Source organism: Piliocolobus tephrosceles, chromosome 3 (assembly GCF_002776525.5).
Source record: "Piliocolobus tephrosceles isolate RC106 chromosome 3, ASM277652v3, whole genome shotgun sequence".
In the NCBI taxonomy this organism is placed as follows: domain Eukaryota; kingdom Metazoa; phylum Chordata; class Mammalia; order Primates; family Cercopithecidae; genus Piliocolobus; species Piliocolobus tephrosceles.
In genome coordinates this window covers 103,135,414-103,152,774 of record NC_045436.1, presented here as the reverse complement: position 1 = coordinate 103,152,774, position 17,361 = coordinate 103,135,414, and the positions used below count along the sequence as shown (strand labels likewise).

Genomic DNA, 17,361 nt, shown 5'->3' with positions numbered 1-17,361 from the left:
TGACAATGGCCCAGAAGCTTCATTCTCCTTCATTCACTTGCCTTAGAAGAGAACCATGCTAAAATCCTTCTAGGCTAGTAAGATTGTGTTCTATTTTTAGACCTTCCCTAAAGAAAACTTTATAATATTTCTCAACAGACCATAGTACTAGTCCTCAATACAAAAAATAATTGAGACCAAATCAACCTTTTTATTTTTCATGAAATACCATAGAGTACCTGTGTATATTGCTATGTGCCCTATACTTAAACGATATTAAGCTTTTTGTTTATTTTAACCTGAAGAAACTGCCAGTTGACTGTAGAGGTGGGTCACCTTGAATCCCTGAATGGCCCTTGGTTAGTCCTCTCTAGTAGAAATGATGCCATAGGGCCTTCAGTCTGACTTACAGAGCCAGCATTTCTCTTTCCATGTGGAGTTCAAATGTGGAAAAGGAGGGATGTTCACAAACCTATGTGCCTACCAGGAAATAGAATCTCAAATAAATTCTCTGACCTCTTCTTCCTGATATTTAGACTTTAGGAGATCTATCATGGTGGCTAGGGTAGCTCCAATTCAGGCCAAGCGACATGGAAAGAAAAAAAATAAAAAGACTCTTAGAAAACTAAATCACCATGGGGTAGAGAAAGACGAGGCTAGGGGCTACACCGGTTGGCACCAGACTGAGCGCAAAGAAGAGCTATCAAGTTTTTGCTGCCCCGTCCAATACTCCAAAAGCAATAGTATTTGTGAAAAACTAAAAGAGTCACTCAATAAGAGTGATGCAAGCCCTTTAGGACACAGACCTTTCGAAAATGGCTATTATAGTAAGGAAAGCGCTGGACAAGATTTTCAGAGACAGCTTCTGGCTTCTGTGAGAGCTTTTTGGCTCATGAGTAGCACCCTCTGGCTAAAGTGACCCTTCTCTAATTCATGCAAAATCTCTGGTAGCTTGAATCATGACAGACACAAATATTCACTCTAGCCCTGGCATGCTGGGGCCTCAAATCCTGCAAAGTATCTGGCTATGAAAATAGAAGACTTGGCACAACTGTGGTGAAGTAACTTAGCATAATACTGAGGTATTGAGAAATAACTACTCACGGAGCCAGACATTGTTTTAGCACCTTTGACTGTTACTGGGGCAGAAGGCTGTAAACCTCACCTACTGCAATTCAGAAGAGGCTGGCTGAGCAGCTCTCAGCAGCTGTCAGCACTGACAACTAAGCAAAATGAGACTCTCACACCACCCCAGACAATAGTAAGAACACAACACACTGACTGTATATAGGTGACAGGACTGGGATAGTTAGGCACTGCTCTCAGGACCTGACTGAGGTAGAACCTTCCACCTCTATCAAGAACTCTCAAATAATAGAAACATTCTGACTTAGTGAGTGAATGAGTAAAATGAAGTTATTTTTGAAAAATTGTGAAACCATTACCTAAGGAAGCTACGACAAAGCCAAGTCTGGTTTTGTGAAGACGCTTTGCCAAGTGGTAAATTTCCGCCTTTGCCTCTTCCTGAGCATGTGTAATGCTGTGGTTAGGCCCCCATCCAAGTGGCCTTGTCCAGGACCCCTGCAGGACTCAGTGTACATAAGCTCTCAGAGCCCCCAGAGCCCTCTGAGCTGTTGGCACCTCCTTCTTCTTCTAACAATAGATCCAGCTCATGATCCTGCCTGGCTGGCTTCTCCATGCAGTGGATTTTTCCATTCAAGTTTTAAAATTGAACATGGCTCAAGAGTACAGTTCCCGCCAAAGTTCATAAATGCCATTTTCTTTTTGCAACAAAGCTATTTTGAGGGGGTTTCCCTAGGAGCCTCACAGTACAGCTGTTGCTGATATAAAAAGCACAACGTACACAGACGCTAATCACAAACCAACTGCAAGAGAGAAAGCAAAGTGCTGAGTTCAAGATTTTTCCTTTCAACAAACCAAGATGGCTGCTTTAAACACACTTGAATTTATAGTATTTGTTCGACAGCCTCTGCAAATTTACTACATATTCAGATTTTTGTTTGTTTGTTTGTTTTTCAAACAGGAAATGCAAATGTCACCTCCAATGAAAGGGCACATGCACATACAGGTGTCTTCTATGTGACAATATAAAAGAATAATTGACCAATAATCCAAAGAGAGCAATGTTACAACACACACACATGTAAGTGCTTGGCAGCAACCATCGGGATGAGACAGTCCGAAACATTCCCTGCCTCCTTCTGCTAAAGAGAAGTTGGTATTTGAGCACTCGCTTATGCTCTTTCCCCACCTTATTTAATAGGAATTATTTTCTTGCTAAGTGACAGTCTAAATAAAAAATAAATGAGGAGTGGGGATAAAGAAAAATGCCCCGGAGATGTCTGTTGAGAGAGTATTTTAGGAGAGTTTAGCAGATAAGAATAATTTGAGATGTGAGAAATGAAGGATAAGAGGAAGTTAAGGATAGTATATGGAGAGTTATCAGGGCCTGTGACTTTCACCCTTTGAATATTTTTTCAAAAGACTGTAAACATCTTTCCTAATATTTTGGGAGATTTGAACTTTACTTCCTTGGTTGAAATTACTGCAGAAATTGAAACACAAATGTATATGGATTGCATAAACAATAACTTAAAATGGATTAGACATATTTCTATTGATGGTTAATTTTATATGAATTTATATTGGTGGTCAATTATGTGAATTTTATACTGATGAAACATGTCCAAATTGTTTCAATTAAATGAGGAAGAAACACAAACAAGTACATGGTCACTGTGAATTAATAAATACTAGAATTTATTTATTTCTTTATTAAATGTATTCATTCCGTAAAGGTCTTGGACACCTAACACATGGCAGACTACATAAAAAACTGAAATTTCAAAACTGAATAATGTGATTGCTGAGCACAAGGAGTTCACAATTTACTGAGGTAAGACTGATGCAAAACAGATCGTTAGCATACAACATGATAAATGACAGAAACATGTATATGGTCTAAGGGAACAGAGTGGAGAAGTCCTAACAAAGCCTGGATTTTATTTCCTGGAGTAAGTGATGCTTATTCAGTGAGCGAAAGATGTGTGGGAGGTTGTCAAGATAAAAGAAGGAGGACAAAAGGTGACTCTATGCCAAGAGCACATTATAAGCCAAGTCACAGGATTTAGAAAACAGAATAAGCGTGCTGGTGGTGGTGGTGGTGCATGTGCTTCTCTGTGTGTACATGCATGCCAAGAAAACAAGAAGGAATTTTGTCACAGTAAAATAAAACATGTGGCGAGAAGTGACAAGATATAAGAGCTGTACCTGGAGAAGCAGAAGGGTCAGACAAAGGGTGAATCAAGGATGATCCAGGGGGCCAGGCACTGTGGCTCATGCCTGTAATCCCAGCACTTTGGGAGGCCGAGGTGGGTGGATTATTTGAAGTCAGGAGTTCGAGACCAACCTGGCCAACATGGTGAAACCTCACCTCTACTAAAGATACAAAAATTAGCTGGGCATGGTGGCAGGCACCTGCAATCCCAGCTACTCAGGAGGCTGAGGCAGGAGAATCACTTGAACCCGGGAGGTGAAGTTTGCAGTGAGCCGAGATTGTGCCACTACACTACAGCCTGGGTGACACAGAGAGACTCTGTCTCAAGAAAAAAGAAAAAAAAGATCCAGGGTATCATGATATGGAAGAAAGAAGAAGATAAATCACTGAAGAGCGTAAAAGAACGGCCCGGTCAAATTTACAGCTGGATTGAAGAAAGATGCAACTGTAAGCAGGGAGAAGAGGTAGGGAGCCGTTGCATGATCTATAAAAAATATTAAAAGTTCTGACTGTGGTAAAAAAAAAAAAAACAAAAAACAAAATTAGGGTGAATGAAAAATACAGATTCAGGTATAATTAATAAATATTAATAAATAAACTTGGTAGAATTTGGTTTTTTATTGAACGCATGTGATGGGAGAGAAGAATATGAGTCCCCAGTTTCTAAGGTGAGTATCCGGGAAGATGATCGTGTTGGTGAAGCCATGTAAAGAAATCGAGAATGGAAAAGTGGAAATAAGATTGGTAGAGAGGTGAGCCTAAGCATTATGTGAGAAGAGATGTTAATTTGAAAGTTAAGTATATAATCTGAAGTTCAGAGGAATGCTGTTGGACAGAGATGTATAGATTTGAGACTACCAGCAAGAGATGTTTGTTGAAACTATGACAGTGGATGAGGTCACCCAGGGAAGATATGTGGATATAGAGAGTAAATGGTCAAATCAAGGTTTAAAGATTGGACAAAGAAAGATAAGTTCACTAAGGAAAAAGAGAACAGCTAGAGAAATACATGAAAAATGAGAATATTGCAATGTTATAGAAGTCAAGCGAGTAGAATTTCACAAAAAGTAAGTAATTGGTTGTTTCTTGCAAATGAAGCACATAAAGATTTTGACTCTCAGGGCACCAGCAATGCATGATAGAAAGCAAGCCTCTGAACCCTTTGAAAGCTTTCCAAACTTTAAATTGCTATCACGCCCAGAAAGATCCAGATAGACCTTCGGTGGAGAACATTAATATGAGACATCACCTAAACAATTGAAAAAAAATGTAGAAAAAGATTTTCAACACCAATATAACTAAAAGGAAAGAAACTATAGAACAATTGTGACACTAGAAAAAGTATAATGATCTCAGATCTACTCTCCCAAGTCTCTTTGAGAACTTAATAAAATAAAAACACTGTTCTCTATCTAGTTAAAGGAAACCACTTTTTTTTCCTGAGAAACCACCATATCTTAAGCTGTCCTTATATATACCCTAATAATCCTCAGAGTCAGGAAACTAAGATTCAAAGAAATTTAAAAAAATATATCATGAAGTCATATAGCTAATTAATGATGAAAGTTTTATTAAAAACAAATTTAGAGTAATCCAGAGCAAGTGTCAATACTGTTGAATCTAAAATAAAGGCTAACAAAACAATATTTAAAGTGAACATCTTTGTAAAACAAGAAATAGAAACATAAGCCAATAGGGTGACCATATTTCCCAGTTTGTACAAAATAGTTCCACTTTATGCTTATTGTCCTTGTAATTATTAGTAGCCCTTACCCCCTTCTCTCCTTTAAGTGTTGTGGTTTGGAGGATAAATATGTGGACACTCTACATAGCAATGTTGTGACATGACATATTAGAGATCTAAGGTATACAGTAATTTGAGGACACAGAAAACAACTGAATTGCAATGTTTTTCTAACACTGAGGTTTCGACAATTGCAGCTGTACCTTTTGCTTCTCTGAGACAGCACGTCAGCATTTCCTTCCATTTTCTCTATTTTTAGGAACGTAAAATTCAGCTACAAAATTTGGCTGTTGGCAGACAGTACAGACAAGAGTAGAATTCTACATAATAAATCTATAGTTGAAAACTATGGATTCTGCAGGCATTCTATGGAGTTCTTGCTGTTGGACATGACTTTTTACTAAAGAAATATCTTTAACAACTACCTGTTCAATTCCTAATTGATCTTTTGAAGGTAAAAGTTGCTCTTTCTGCCTGTAATCCCAGCACTTTGGGAAGCCAAGGTAAGCAGATCACGAAGTCAGATCGAGACCATCCTGGCTAACACGGTGAAACCCCGTCTCTACTACAAGTATAAAAAATTAGCTGGGTGCTGTGGTGGGCACCTGTATTCCCAGCTACTTGGGAGATTGAGGCAGGAGAATGGCATTAACCCGGGAGGCGGAGCTTGCAGTGAGCCAAGATCACAGCACTGTACTCCAGCCTGGGTGACTCCATCTCAAAAAAAAAAAAAAAAAAAAAAAAAGAAAGAAAAAAAGTTGCTCTTTCTTGTGACTTCATTCATTTTATCCCATATATACAAGTAATATTCATGAGTAAAATGTGTGATTTTATTTTTTACTAATCTTTGAGATAATTCTTTTTTCAACTGCATTATAGGATATTGGTGGTAAAAGAAAGTTCAGAGATTATCTAATGCCATCCTTATTCAATTTTCAAATGAGAATATAGAAACTGAGAAAGCATAAGTGATTTGCCCAGAATCACAGAGTTAATTAGTGACAGATGAATACATTTATGGTCTCTTATGGGAAAAGACAGAATAATGGGATACCTATGGGTTGAAGAAACAGAAACATTAAACTGGATAATTTGACACCTGTAAAAGATATTCATTAAAGACAAATTTGAGCCTGTCACACACTGATTTCTGTTCCAATTTTCTGTCAGTCTACACATACAGCTAGAGCTGGCAACTATCATACAAGCAATCAACACTTGTATTCTTAAACACTTTTTGTCAAAGTATCATGAACATCAAAGACCTCTAAACACATGAATCTCTAAAGAGATAAAAAGCAGATATGAGAAATCTAAGTCGTACAAAGTTGTTCCTTTGATTCATCTTTGAGCCCTGAACTGACACTTTTCCCTACCACTCATGTTCTGAACCATATGACAATCATCAAGTTGTTGGTGTTTGTCTGCTTTGTCCTAATTAAGGATCTCCCTGTGCTCTGCTGCCTTGTTTAAAATGTCAACGAAAGCTTTAAATAGCACTGTCTCTCAGTGTGTGCATTCACCATTAATTCAACATCTGGATCAAAGTGCATGATATTGTATCTTATTGAAATATGCTTTGTTTTTTCTTATTAAGCTTGGCAGTTTGACGATTGTCAAAAGATGCATGGTTTATTAAAAGGCTTTAAGCAAGAAAGGTATAAGTACAAAATTAGATAGAACAGGAAATCCATTGAGGAAATATGCAACATTTTGATTTCATATTTCCTTGAATCTACACATATAGAGTAAGCTTTCTAATTTTTTTTTTCTTATTTTGATGACTAAGACTTCTTAAATTTTCACCTTTTAATTAGAAAATAAAAATTTTGGTAAAATGAGTCTGTGTAGCATTAAATGATACTTACTTTCATGGTTTTATTTGGCTAATGGCACAGTTTAGCATGTTCAATTTTTCTCTAAAACCTTATATTCTCTGTAGGACCAACAGCAGTTCATTACCCCAAAATGGAGCTCAGTATTTGTTACACAAACAGTCTTACCAACAATCAGCCAAAATAATGAAAATATTATTGCAATGTGCACAATTGTCAAGAGAATTGATTAGATATAATTAATTCCTATGATTTCTCAGTAATGTGATCTTACTATGCATTAAGCAATGACCTGGTTTCCAATTACCAAAAACTTCATTGCCTTCTAAAAGTAGATATATTGCCTTTTGTGATGTACTATCAGTTGATTATTTAAAATTGCTTCAGCAAGTTTCAGGAACTATGTCTGTGTTCTGAAACAGAAATTAAATAATATACTACTACAGATGAAATAAATGCCTTTTAAAAGTATGAGTTGAGGAGATGTCAGCAAGATGATAAAATAAGGCTCTCCAGTGCTCCCTCTCCCACAGAAACATCAATTTGAACAACTATCCACACACAAAAATACCTTCACAAAAGTGAAGGAAACCAGATGAGAGATTTCAGCACCTGGATATAGCACAGAAATAAGAAAAGATGCATTGCAGAGAGAGGAAGGACAGTTTCACATTACCTGCTTCACTCTTCCCCCAACACCAGATAGCACAACATGGAGACAGATTCCCTCCACATGATGGAAGGAGAAGGAAGTGAGCATCAGACTTTGTCTTGGACCCCAACACTGGGCCTGCCACAGTAAAACCCAGCACTAAAGAGGCCCTCACAGCCCTAGACACCAAGCTAGTAACTGTGAACTGAGCTTCCACACCTTTCCCAGCACTGATCAGGAGCTTGTAGCCCTAGATTCAAGGTCTATACAGCAGACTTGGTCTCTGGACCACTCTACTGTCAGGTCTACCTTAGCAGCCCAGCCTCTGGAACTTCTCCAGCCCTAGGCTGTCCCGTATAATCCTGGACATCAGATCCATCCCAGTAACTGACTATTTCCTGCAGACTCAGACTCAAAGTCCATCCCAGATCCAAGTAGGCCCCTGTGGACCCAAAGATAAGGCCAACCTCTGCAGATGTAGGCAAATACTTGCAGATATAGGCATTAGGTCTGCCCTTGTGTACCCAGACTTCTGGCCCATCCATGTGGACTCAATCAATAGGTCCACACTTGTGGATATAGACTTAGGCTCAACCCTATAGACCCACCCACTTGCTGACCCAGGCACCCAGACACCCAGCCAACCTGCCTGAGGATTCCAACAGCAGGCCTACCCTTAGACCACACCAAATGGCATGCACAGGATCTATGGAAAGGCTGACTGATAAAGAGTTTTCCCAGACAAAGCCAGTCTGCAAAGACTGGAATAAGCCCTGATTTCTTCAGATGCACGGATTATCAATGTAAGAAAATAAGAAACATGAAAAACTGAGGTGACATAAACCACCAAAAAAATACAAAAATCTCCCAGTGGCTGACTCAAGAGAAATGGAAATATGTAAACTAAGAGACAAAAAATTCAAAATAATTGTTAAGGAAGCTCAACAAGCTTCAAAAATATTACAGGGAAACAATCTAATAAAATCAAGAAAACAATAAATAAAACAAATTTAACAGAGAGATTGAAATTATTTTTCAAAGACAAACAGAAATCCTATTGCTGAATATAATGAATGAAAAGAAAAATGCAATAGTAGGATTGATCAAGAAGAAGAAAGAACTTGTAGGCTTGAAGACCGGTTATTTAAAAATATGTGGTCAGAAGAGAAAAAATGAAAACAAACAGAGAAAGTTTAAGTGATTTATGGGAGAGCATCAAAAGAGCACATTTTTGAGTTCAAGAAGAGACAGACAAAGGGGTAGGAAGCATGTTTCAGGAAATAGTAGCAGAAGTTTTTTCAAATCTCTGGAAAGATATATTCAGGTAGAGGAAAGTTAAACGTCTCTAATCAGATTCAATTCAAAAGAGATTACACCAAGACATACCATAATGAAATCAACAAAAATCAAAGACAAAGAAAGGATCCTGAAGGCATCAAGAGAAAAGAAGCAAATAACATTTAAGGGAGTGTTCCTATCAAGCTAGCAGATTTTTCAGCAGAAACCTTACAGGCCAGGAGTGTATGGGACAATATAAGCAAAATGCTAAAATTAAAAAAACTATCAATCAGGAATACTGTACTCCACAAAGTTGTCCTTCAGAAAAGGAGAGATAAGGTCTTTCCGAAATAAAAGTTGAGGGAGTTCATCACCACCAGACCTGTGTCACAAGAAACGCTTAAGAGAGTTCCTCAGGCTAAAAGAAAAGCATTCTAATTAGTGACACACAAACGTGTGAAAGTGTAAAACTCACTTATAAAGGTAAGTACACAATCAAACTCAGAACACCCTAATACTGTAATGGTGGTATGTAATTCTCCTATATCTTTACCATGAAGGTGAAAAAGAAAAAAACTATTAAGAATAATAATAGCTACAATAATGTGTTAAGGCATCTACAACCATCTGATCTTCGACAAACCTGACAAAAACAAGCAATGGGGAAACAATCCCTATTTAATAAATGATGCTGGAAAAACTGGCCAACCATATACAGAAAACTGAAACTGGACCCCTTCATTACACCTTATACAAAAATTAACTCAAGAGAGATTAAAGACTTAAATGTAAGACCCCAAACCATAAAAACCCCAGAAGAAAACCTAGGCAATACCATTCAGGACACAGGCATGGGCAAAGACTTCATGACTAAAACACCAAAAGTACTTGCAACAAAAGAAAAATTAACAAATGGGATCTAATTAAACTAAAGAACCTCTGCACAGCAAAAGAAACTATCATCTGAGTGAACAGACATCTTACAGAAAGGGAGAAATTTTTTGCAATCTATTCATTTGACGAAGGTCTAATATCCAGAATCTACCAGGAACTTAAATTTGCAAGAAAAAAACAAACAACCCCATCAAAAGGGGGCGAAGGACATGAACAGACACTTCTCAAAAGAAGACATTTATGCAGCCAACAAACATATGAAAAAAAGCTCATCATCACTGGTCATTAGAGAAGTGCAGGTCAAAACCACAATGAGATACCATCTCGTGCCAGTCAGAATGGCGATTATTAAAAAGTCAGGAAACAACAGATGCTGGCGAGGCTGTGGAGAAATACGAATGCTTTTACACTGTTGCCAGGAGTGTAAATTAGTTCAACCATTGTGGAAGACAGTGTAGTGATTCCTCAAAGATCTGGAACCAGAAATAGCATTTGAACCGGCAATCCCAGTACTGGGTATATATCCAAAGGATTATAAATCATTCTATTATAAAAGACACATGCACATGTATGTTTATTGCAGTACTGTTCACAATAGCAAAGACTTGCAACCAACCCACATGCTCATCAGTAATAGATTGGATAAAGAAAATGTGGCACATATGCACCATGGAATACTATTCAGCAATAAAAAAGAATGAGTTCATGTCCTTTGCAGGGATATGGATGAAGCTGGAAGCCATCATCCTCAGCAAACTAACAACTAGCACACAAACAGAAAATCAAATACCGCATGTTCTCACTCATAAGTGAGAGTTGAACAATGAGAACACATGGACACAGGAAGGGGAACATCCTACACCAGGGTCTGTCAGAAGGTTGGGGGCAAGGGGAGGGAGAGCATTTGGACCAATACCTAATGCATGCGGGGCCTAAAACCTAGAAGCTGGGTTGACAGGTGCAGCAAACCACCATGGCACATGTTTACCTATGTAACAAACCTGCACGTTTTGCATATGTATCCCAGAACTTAAAGTAAAATGAAAAAAAAAAAAAATGTGTTAAGGGATACACAACATAAAAATATGTTAATTGTGACATCAAAAATTTTAAATGTGGGAGAAATGGTGGAGTAAAAGTATAGTTTTGTTTTAAATGCAAGCAAAAAGTTATTATCAGCTTAAAGTAGCTTGTTATAAATGTAAGATGTTTTTGTAATCCTCATGGTAACCACAAAGTAAAAATTTATGGTAGAGACGCAAAAGATACAAAGTAAGGAGTCAAAGAGGAAACCATTTTATCCAAAAAAAAAGACAGTAAGAGAGGAAGAAAGGAACAAAGAACCTACAAAACAAACAGAAAACAATGAGCTAAATGACAGTATTAAGTCCTTGCCTATCAATACTTACCTTGAATGCAAATTGTTTAAATTTTCCAGTCACCTTGGATGTGAAGGGGGCTGAGGGAATAGAAAGAAAGATTCCAAGGTATCTCATTATCCAGATGAAAACCTGGATAGAAAGTAGTGTCATGAATTGGAAGGAGAAGGAGAAGGCATAGATTTGGTATGGAGAGGAGGTATGGCCAGTTTAATATTTAATATGTTGATTTCAAAATGCCAATTTCAATTCCAGTGACCATTAGATTTATACCTCTGGAACTCAGGCCAACTCTGAGACAATGTGTAGATTTGAGACATTTATGATAATTACAATTAAGGCTGTGGTAGAAGATAAGACTCCCAGAGACAAAAGAAATTAGGCTATAAAGAAAAAATTTCTGGGATGCACAATTCTAAGGGAAGAGAGAACAACTCACATTGAGCAATGGAGGCTGCAGGAGAATAGGTGTGCTGCCACCACAGAAATTAACATGCAGGGGTGCAGGAAGGAGGGTACTGTCAAGCTTATTCAAATGAGCAAACATATGAGATACCCATTTTTTTTTTTGGACTTGGCACCTAAGAGGCCACTGGTGAATTTAGAGAAAGCACTGCCAATGTTTGAAAAGTGAACTGGAGTAATTGCGGGTATACAAGGACTAATGTTTTACAGAGACTTGGCTATAAAGCTGGAAGACATACTTTCATTGTTAAAGGTAGAAGTGTAGTTAAAAATAAAGGTGGGTTTTGATTCTTTGTTCGTTGAAATGAAAGAGACTAGAACATGTTTATTTGTAAGAAGTAATTGCCACTGAAAACTGAAACATAGGACCCACACAGACAAGGAAGAGACCCCCATGAAGAAAATAAAGGCTATATAAATAAAAGAGTACGGTATTCTGGGTTTTCCTGGATCTTCTGTAAATGACTCTATCACAGGATTATCATTTTTTCTCCTCAACGTCTTCATCATTCTACTACCACTCATAGCAAGTGGATTTTCATATATTATCTCATTTAGTCTTTGTGACAAACCTCCTATTCCAAGTATGCAACTGAGGCATACAAAGATTTAAAAATCTATGAGTTAGTAGCCATATTTAAAACCAAATCTAACTGAATGCACAGTCTGTGTTCTTTGCATTTTTCCACCCAAGGCTTATAGTTCCTACTACTTCAACCTATTGAAATATATTTTAACGTTTTATTAGGCAAACAAAGCAACAGAGAACAGCAGGGAAAAAGGCAATGTTTATCTCTAGCTGACGGGGCTCTCGAAATGCTATTAATCAAGATTCTAAATACAAATTTCCATGTCCACTCAGAGGAGCGAGAATGTGCAATATGTTGTGATGCTGCCACCTTGTGGCAAGAAAAAATGAAAACATTAAGTAAGAGGTGCTTTGTGTGTGTGTGTGTATGTGTGTGTGTGTGTGTTCATCATTTTCACCAAATTGCGCTAGTCTATGGTTCAACTATGGCTGAACATTGAAATCATCTGGGAGTTTTAAAAATACTGCTGCCTAGACCCCACCTCAGAGATTCTGATTTAATTGTTCTGGGGCGAGGCGTTGGTGTCAGGACACTTTTAAAACATCCCAAACGATTCTAATGTGCAGCAAAGATTAAGACCTCTCTGCTCTAACTGCTTTACAGTAGAAAAGCAAGTCTTGTCATTTGCCTAATTATGTTTCATTTGTATAGATGCAAAAGAAAACATTCTAGAGAAAGTAGGTGATTTTCTCTCAGTCTTTAATGACATCTAGTTCTTGGTAGAATACAATGATTTCCAGAGAAATATACTATGCTATGGTTTTAAAGAACAGGACAAAGAAATTTGTGAATTGTAATCAAAGTGGACACAAGATTTGTGTCTCATAATCAAATGCGGTTTGTAGACTAAAGTGGGCAGGAAGAATCTCTGAGCCTCATAATGCGCCACAGGTTATCCGAAAGGAACAATGGGAAGAGCACTGAACTTGAAGCACCATTGACTATGGCACTAGTAAGATGAGTGACCTTGGGCAAGTCACTTAGTTTGCAATGAAAGATTTTCACCTACTGCTTTATTCAAGAGAGACCTACTTTCAAATGTTATCATACCAGGTAATTCAACAAAACTCTCTTAAGTACTTGCAATGCACAAAGCGTGGAATTATAACGTGTTATATATGGAAAGCATTAATGTTGCTTAGAGACATCATAGCACTAGGTGACCAGAGGAACCTTCGAAAGCTAGTAATGTGAATTTTTATTATGATGTGAACTGAGTATAATTAGAAAGCTTAATTACATAATGCTCCAGTGGTTTGGCAAAGAAGTTGAATTCAGTTTTCTCTATTTTTCATTCTATTCTGTAGTTTTCTCAGATGGTAGGTCACTAATTTATTAGCTCTGCACCATCAAAAAGTGCAATCATGTCTTGAAAATGAAATTTCTCTTTCCTGCTTCTTGGAAATTACAACTTTCTATGGTTCTTTAACTGAAAAGGCTCAGTAATTGCACCACCAATCACCCAGTGCCCTGGTCATAAATCTTTCTTTCTTCATTCATTCATTTAACACTTACTTATTAACCCACTACTCTATGCTATTAGTCATCTTTGAATTCCACCTCCCTTAAATTCCAAATTTAATTATTTACAATTCATGTCAATTACTAGCTTCTAAACATCTCTTGAATATTCTGCTCACGTCTATAGTAATTTAGATTACTACAGATCTATCCCCCTGCCTTCTGGTTCCCTTTTCTCAACTCCAGTCCCACACTGCAGACAGGGTGGCCCTTCGAAACTTCAAATCTGCTAATGCTATTGTCCCACTTTCTAGTGAATGGCTTCCCTTCACCCTAGGATAGTGTCCGTGGTCCATGACAATACTTGGGAACTCCTTCCTTATCTGGTCCCTGCTTACCAACCCAAATTAATTTCTCACCCTTCTCCATTAAGTCACCCAGAAAGCTTTGCAATTCTCTCCACTCTCTCTTGATGCTGGGATTTTTGCATATACCCTTTCTTCTGCTTGTCTTTCTTCACTTGGATAATTCCTTTTTTGGCCCTTCATGTTCCTGTTTGGATATTAATCACTCCAAGCAGCCTTCTCTTACCCACATTACTGAGTTATTTGTATGTGTTTCCAATGTACAATAAGCTTAAAATTTGGAATATGTATCAACATTTACTTATTTATCTTCTCACTAGACTATGGGACAAAGAATTGAAGACGAAGATTGTGTCTTTGTTCACCAGTCTAGCACAGTATATAGTACATAGTAGACATTCAACAAGTATGAAACATTGATGAAGAACAATTACTGCATTCAAAAATCTACTATATATTAACTTGGAAAAATTGATCAGGTAAAGAGATGAAATAAATTATGACATGTCTGACATTATTCAAATAATTTTTTAAAAAGTAGATTCCAACTTTTGATATGCACATATTAGCCACACAATCATGGGCAATGTGTTTAACATTCATTAACATCCTGAGCTTCAGTGTCTTCAATTCTAAACACAGATACATTCATTCAGCAAATATTGATTATATGACTACTAAGGGCTGGACAGTGTTCTAGGTCGTTGGGATAGAGCAGTGCCCCAAAGAGTCACTGTCTCTCTCTTTATGCATCTTAAATTCTACTTGATGAGACAGATAATAAAAAGAGATATATAATGTCAAACAGTAACACATAGAAAAAAAAGATTAAGAGGCTAGAGTGTAACAGAGTATACTATTCTATTTTTTTCTTTTCTTTTTAGTTTTTTTAACTTCTTTTTTTGTTTTTGTTTTACTTTTAAAATTATTGTTAGTATTACTTTTACAAACCCTTGTGTCGAGGACTGACTTTCAATAGAACACAGCAAGGGAGCCGCTCTGCTGCGTATGAAACCCCAACCCAGAAGCAGGTTGTCTACTTATGCTTTACTGCCAGGTTACCCACGAATGTGTGCTGCATGACGGGCAAGGGGGAGGCCAAAGAGTACTATTCTAGATAGGATAGTCATAAGAGGTTTCTTTGAGAAGGTAACATCTGAGCAGAGATTTGAATGAAGGAAAGGAGGCAGCAGTGTGAATACCTGGAGGAAGAATGTACCCGGTAGGAGGAAATACAATACAAAGACCCTAAATGGGAAGCTTGCTCAGTGTGGTAAGGAAACTGCAAGGATGCCATATACTGGAGCAGAGTGGAAAAGGGAAGCCTAAAGGTGACATCAGAAAAGTAGGCAGAAGTCAGACTAAGTAGAGCAATGTTTTCCAAACTGCAGTCATGAAAACAAATTGGTGGGTCATCACCAGCACCATTTAATGTAACCAAGAAGAGTAAAGTGAGATAGAAAATATCAGTGTATGGTTTTTCTTTTGTATGTATGTGTGTGCGTGCACACATGTGCACTTGTACATGCATGCTGGGTTGCAACATAAAACACCCTTGTTACTATGGGTTATGATAAAATTTGAAACATTGTGGTAGGGCCTTGCAAGCCATGATAAGTACTTTGAGTTTTATTATAAATATGATAAGAAGCCATTGGAAGGTGTTAGCTGAGGAATTATATGAACGTTACCTGTTTCACATTTTAAAAGGAAAATTCTAGGCATTCTGCAGAATGGACCACAAGGGGCAAGAATGGTGCTGAGAGATAAGTCCCAGATTATTACATGGTCCAGGGTAGAAATGATGTTTGCGTAGATGAAGGGATGAGAAGCGGTCTGAGTCAGGGGATATTTAGAAGGTAAGTTCAGTTAAGGGTTGTTGACGATAGTCATCATTTTCTAGAGTTTTTTGAGGCTTAAGTAAGATTGGATATCAGAAAGGGTTTTATAAACACTGGAGAAGTGCACAGCACAGTACAGTTGAGTTCAATTCAAATGGCATTTACTGACCATACACTATGCACCTGCCACTACTCTCACTGTTTTCTCTGCACTCGGTAGATACAACTGAATTTCTGCTCACAAGGAACTTTACAGCAGCAGAGTTGTGGAAGATAGACATAAAAATGAATCATTGCAGCATAATGCATAATATGATAATGGCATATGGAAGGTTCTAAAGAAAATGAGTTAACTTAAAATTCTGAGAAGCAACAGCTTTTGTTGCAAGCCTTTCTTTTCATAGGCAAAAGATCACATTAGCCCCAAGGATATTCCGTAGGACAAATATGAGCTCAAAATGAACTAGAAAATAGTTCTAGGTGAAAAATAAACACATTGAACACAGATATTGCTGAGTTAGTCTATTAAAGCCACATGTCATTTGCACTTCTGCCCTACAGTCACAAAATAAAAGCAAATGAACAAGGGAAAAAGGATCTTCAGCCCTTCTACATCAGTAACACGAATCAATAAGGAGTCATCCTGGAGACATTAACCACAGAAAACCACACTCTTCCAGTTAGCATCAATGAATAGCCCCAGGATACAAATCCACAGTGAACGAAGAAACATAGCTACAGAATTAGAAACATTATTAAGGAAAATTGATCTGAGTATACTTCACTAATGTTAGAGGGATAATATTATATTTTAGGTTGAAATTTAATAATTTTTTTCAATTCCAAAGTGTTTATGACTTTTAAAATATACATACTTTTTGTTACAAATCTTTATTTTTCTCCTTCCTACCACTAATCTCTGTGAAAAAGTTTAGAACATGACATAAAGTTTCTAGGTTAATGAAGTCTTTCTTTTTTTTTCTTTTTTTGAGACCAAGTCTCACTCTGTTGCCCAGGCTGGAGTGCAGTGGCCTGATCTCCACTCACTGCAACTTCCACTCCCCTGGTTCAAGTGATTCTGGTGCCTCAGCCTCCCAAGTAGCTGGGATGACAGCCACCACATCCAGCTAATTTTTGTATTTTTAATAGGGACGGGGTTTCACCATGTTGGCCAGGCTGGTCTCGAACTTCTGACCTCAGGTGATCCACTCACTTCAGCTTCCCAAAGTGCTGGGATTACAGGTGTGAGCCACCGTACCCGGCCAATGAAGTCTTTCAATCAAGCATAAAGACTTCTGCTAATCTAGTAAAAACTGTCCCTTCTACCTACATGGATTCAATACATTTGCCACATTATACAAGAAAGCATTTGTGTACCACATTTACATATGAGATGTTTATCAGAAAGAAAGTGGCAAATATTATTATTGTAAATTCATTTTAATTCTAAATTTTCTAAATACATAAATTATTAATACCACCTTTATGAAGAAAAGTGGACTTTGTAAAGGATACTGTGACATAATGAAATGAGTATCAGTTGAGAATGTAGGGCTTTAATTGTGGGTCTGTGTAAAATC

General features: G+C 37.5%; 1 protein-coding gene across 3 annotated transcripts in view; it reads right to left on the bottom strand.

Moving 5' to 3' along the window:
* Positions 1 to 17,361, bottom strand: part of MAPK10 (mitogen-activated protein kinase 10) — a 357,025-nt gene that overhangs the window by 16,134 nt on the left and 323,530 nt on the right. The window lies entirely within an intron of this gene.